Source organism: Astyanax mexicanus, chromosome 1 (assembly GCF_023375975.1).
Source record: "Astyanax mexicanus isolate ESR-SI-001 chromosome 1, AstMex3_surface, whole genome shotgun sequence".
Lineage (NCBI taxonomy): Eukaryota > Metazoa > Chordata > Actinopteri > Characiformes > Acestrorhamphidae > Astyanax > Astyanax mexicanus.
This window is the reverse complement of record NC_064408.1, coordinates 52,600,227-52,605,973: the sequence shown is the minus strand read 5'-3', so window position 1 is coordinate 52,605,973 and position 5,747 is coordinate 52,600,227.

Sequence of the window (5,747 nt, the reverse complement as noted above, 5' to 3'; positions counted from 1 at the left end):
TGATTTTCTGCTTTAGTCCAGTTCTCTTGAAAATCATTTTCTACATCAAATAGATAAGCTGTATCTAGCAACACACACAGTTAATGTTTCACAGTGATTAACTGTGAATATTTCCATCTGGCACATGACCAAACTCCAACATTGAAATGTGGTTGAAATACATGGTTGTAAAATGGTAACGAAATACTTAAACATAAATATGCTCATTATTATGATTTATGAAAGTGAGTAGAAGTGGACGTGTTCTTTAAGCACCACACTTAAGTGGAAGTCCTAAAGTATCCTTTTTTACTTCAGTATTTTAAATAGTTGTAAATGTACTTCTTTTGTACTGGAAGTAAAAGCACAGTACTATATTATGTAGTTATGACAGAAAGCAGGGAATATTCTCAGAGCGAATGGCAGAACGTCTTCTTGTAAGATCTGCTTGATCCTTATGAGTAATGATGCAGCACATAAAATATGTATGGGAGTAAAAGTATTAAACTCTTTAAAATATGTATTGAAGTAAAAGTGGTAAAAAAAAAAAAAAGTATAAATAAAATATAATACTCCAGTAGATACAGAGGTAGTTCTACTTCATTACTATACATCTCTGTAAAAAAATAGAAACAACAAGAACAAACAAGGAAGCTTTAAACTTCATCTGTCTGATAAATCATTTTAGCTGCATATAGTTGTTTAAGTGTTGATGGTTCTATATATATATAGAACCACTGCCTGAACCATCCTTTTTGTAAAATGTAGAATTAAAGTAGAAAGAAATCTATGTTTATTAAATGTTGAAAAGTACGTAATTGAAACAACATTACAATATCAACATATCAACAAGATTCATCTTTAAAAATCAAAACATAATTCAAGTTTGATTCAACCCTAATATGATGTTGTGAATCATTTTTGAAATGCCAGCTGGGTTGGCTTTTTAATCCTCCTACTATCCTTTATTCTTTGGGTCAATATGATCCCAGCAATTTAAACCTGCAGAAAATGATTATAATTAAATATAGTTAAATGTTAGCAAAGTGGTTCTGACATTATTATAGTGTTATATTAGGGCCTGAAGTGAAGGGGCATTTAGAGAAAGCTTATAAAACTGAATGTCATAGTGATCTCAATATTATTAACAGGCATTTTATATTGTTTCATGCATATAAAACATCCTTAATAAAAACAGACACTGAAATTGAAACATTTAAAACTTTTTATTTTTTACTCATTGTCTTTGTCAAAATAAGAAAATACAATAAATATGAATCACAAAACTAATTTCACCCATTTTTCAAGAGACTTTAAACACTAAATGGGGGCAAATTTACCCCAAAAATAATAGGAGTATTAAAGCTATATGACTTGTCTTACATGCCCTTGAAACAGGGCTGTAAATGAACCTAAATATAAATGTAAAAAACTGATATTACAATAGTGATTATTTAAGAAGCATAAGTCTGAAACTGCCCTATGCTGCCCTGCAGGGCTTCACATTTGCTGCATTATATGCAGGAGTGTAGCTAGATGCCTTTCTTTCTATAATAACACCTCTCTGCTCTAAGTGCTTGTTGTAGTGGACAAAAGTGCAGAGGCGTCGGGGGAATTCTATAGGACCCCTAAAGGGTGTTTCAAGGTGAGATCCAAATTGCCTGCTTTATTTCAATGCTCTCGGTTATCGCATTTTGATGGTCAGATGCTCCTCTTTTTCGCACAATAAAGCTGAAATGGTAGTGTGTGGCAATAGCTGTGTAAAATGGGCCTGAGTTAGTTATCAGGGAAACCAGCAGGGAGTCATATTGCACAAATGGGCAGTGGTGGAGATGGCACCGGACACACACAGCACAGTAACCTAAGAGCAGTGGCTTAAATTATACATGATTGTTCCATTTATAAACACCGTACACACAAACACACACTCACACTAATGTATAGTAAACATTTGGGGAATATTTGCACACCAAAAGACATGCAGAAACATCACCAAACTGAATCAGTTATCTTTTATTCTTTTGTTGAATGGTAGTTATAATACATAGTTCACATTTAAATTGACACATGGTTAATTCAGTCATTAAGTTACAGTCAAATTCATAGTGGCTTAAAAAGAATGAATTCCAATTAAAAGTCAGATCAGATTCACCTGGATGTCAAATGACATTTTGATTTCAAAGTTTGTCAGATTCGGACAGATAAAATTGAAAACCTTATGCATGGAGCACCAACACTGCCCATTCCTCAACACCATCCAAACAGTAAGGCATGGGGGTGGTAGCATCATGTTGTTATGATACTTTCCCTCAGTGAAGACTGGGGCATCTTACAAGTACTGAAGCACATATAGATGGATCAGTGTTCTCAAGTCTCACGCTTTGAGCGTGTAACACACGCACCTCACACGCCACAAATGGTATTTCCCACGCTTGCCAATCCGTCGGCTGTATATTATAATGTACTCTCGTTGAGCCAATCAGAATATAGATCACTCTGTTGTTAGGCAGACCTAGTCAAAGAGGGTGGAGTTTCAGCCAGAGTGTCAGGCGCGAAGAACTGTCCGATTCGAAAGTTCTGAAACACACGTCGGTGAACAACTGAAGAAGAACAGCGCACATCCAACCCCCCCAAATCTCACTCCCACCAAACATCAAAATTTGAGAGCCCTGGGATGGATGGATGGATGGATGGATGGATGGTTTATTGATCCCTGAGGGATGCACAGTACAAAATACAAAGAGATACTTTAAGAGACGTAGCAAGAAACCTAAAGCTTGGGAGAAACCCTGATCTGGGTCACATGGGAGATATACAGTATGACCTTTACTTCACCTTCACTTCTCCCACTGCTGGCAACAGAAGTATTTCAGTACTTGGTTCACATGAAATACTGGCGCACACAGTGTGCAGAGGCACACACACACACACACACACACACATAGCTTTTCTCAGTCTTTTGTGCATGTCTATTTCTCTCTCTGTTCGCAGATCAGAAGCATTAAAGCCTAAGAAGGTTCTCACCGTGGGGCTCCTTCTGAGACACACACATACATACACACACACACACACACACACACACACTCACACAAAAATGGACAAAATACACACCACACTTTCACATTATAGATGGATCGACTGCAAGTGAGAATTGTGAAGACCTCTAGTATGTTCTCCTGAAAAGTAAAGCAAGAGAGCAAGAGGTTGGAAGGGAGAGGGTTAAATAGAGGGGATAAATAGAGAAAGACTGAGAAAGAAAGGGGGATTTATGAAGGATAAAAAGAAAGGAGGGAGGCGAAGAGAGAGGATAGGGAAGGGAAAATATTTATGATGAAAGAGGTAAAGAGTGGAATTTAAAATACCATGTCAGTATCACTGCAGTGCAGAGTGACCCACCATACGAATAACAGCTGCTCTGTGTATCTTGTGAGTAAAACTGAACACTGGCTCATGACAAGGTAATGTGAATTTGGAGTTGGGCCTTAAAGTGGGTGCAGATGAATGGGGCATTCCATGTTTGGCAGGCATTTAACATTCCTCAAACCACAGTGTCGCATGTGCCAGGAATACATCATAGAAGTCATTACCACCCACAGTGGACAGTGCAGTTGGCGGTAATGATTGGTCTGGTCAGTGCAGGATCGTTTAGCTTCTATGAGATATGATACTCACTCATTTCTGTCCCAATATATGTGGCTTGTCAGTGTATAGCCTTATGAGTAGCAACACACTTTCATTTAGCAAAGTCAATTATAAGGGTTAATTATGCTATGTTCCTGCATCCTCAAAACAACCATAGGCCCCTACCAATGTATCTCAGTAGTGCAGCATATCCAATAGGTATTCACTTTATTTGATAGAGCATTTGTTTTATCAAATTCTCTTCACAGTCACTGTTAGGGTGCACTAAAGCAGTCCTTGTGAAGACAAGGAAACAATTAGATTTTTGTGAGATGGTGTAATTTCTGAATTACTGACAGCAGCTAAAAAATTAAGGAGAAGTGTTGTAGCACCACTTTTCACACAGAAGGCAATGCAAACAGAATGAAATATTCATTTAGGAATGAAATGAAAGGTGCTTGAATTGCACTATGGTGGCATATGGTGGCACCCTTCATGAATCTAGCACAAAATGTCATAACTGCTGCGGTAATTCAGTCCCATGTGACATGCATAACACCACACCTTGAGCAAAAAAAAAAAAAAAATCAGCACAGTTCATTACCTGAATCGAAGATGAGACTTTCAGCTACCTACAAAAGAAAGTCCCACAAAATCTATAGGGCCCTATCTTACACACTGTGTAAGGCTTGTTGCAATGCTCATTGTTATCCTACACCCCACCAACAGTCTAGTTTCACGCTCTCTTCCTGCGCTGTTAAATAGCAAAGATGCTTACAAATATATCTATGCCGCTGTGCATGGTAGTCTAAAGGGGACAAGTGATGTGCCGTTTTGCTATCTTAGCAATGGAAAACACAGGTGCACCAATGACTGATTAGAAACCTGACAACAGTCAACCATCAGACGTTATGTTGACTACACAGGTGTGCCATGCAGGCTCAATGTGTGCACAAAACCAACTTTTACATAAACAATAAACAGAATACACAATAGAAAAACATCACAGCATGAACAAGCAGGTCAGTTTTCTCTGCTGAGAAGCGCGGAAGCACTGCACCATTAAAATATCAATCCACCAAAGACCGTACCTGGATCTTAAAGGGAATAGCAAGTGAAATGCTGTTTGGTTTGTTTTACATTACACCAGAAACACAGCCATGGGTAATTAAGATAATTAGTACATGCATTTTGTGCATTTCGAGCCGTGCAAGATGTACTTTTCCTGTTGTTATGTAAATCAATCTATTAGGTTCACAGTTGAATGCTGTCCTATAGATCACTAAAATAGGGCCTAATAAGTCAAATGAGACAATCTACAGATTTGTTTCTCATTCTGAAACGGCTGTCAAAAGAGCAGAAAGAGCATAATGAACAATGTGCAGAAAAATAAAAGGAAGAATAATGGAGCAATGACAGACTTCATGGCAGGAAAAAAGAATGATTCTAGAAAAAAAAGCCTTCTTAGAGTATTGGGTATAAATCTGCCCTCATACAGCACCTCTTTATTTCAACTCACTTTGCATTACCATGGTAAAATCATACAATAGAGCACTTAGACATGTCCGGTCATAACTCTCCCTGCATAGCCAGAACTACTCCTCTTTTCTGAGCAGATGAAGCGCTAATGGCTCAGGTTCAGTTCCACAATAGTTAACGAATTAAATATCACTCTTATTGTCAGAAGACATAAAGCATATCAATGCAGTAAGAGTAAAATCATTATTAGAACACTTCTGAGGTGACAGATCAAAAGCCTATTATTAGTGACAATATGTACTCTAGCACTTCAAGAGCTTAAAAAAAAGTAAAAGAGTAAAAGTGGCCTTCAAAAATACATTTAAACAATTTCTTGCACATTGTATTAGAAATATCTTGTACTGTCAGTTACTTACCATCACATCAGCCTCCACAATATACAATATATTATATGCAAATAGAACTCTTTATTTGGTTAGGTCCACAAGAATTAGTTTGTCATTTTGGCTCTTTAGTGCAAAAATATTGCATAAACCGTTCAGTCTAAGGGATTTCAGTTAGTCTGCCATTGAGCAACATTGACTTCCCTGGGCTTTCAGGCATCTGAGATGAACCATCACACAGTGGAGATGTATACTGTGATCAGACAAATCCGAAATCCAGATCTT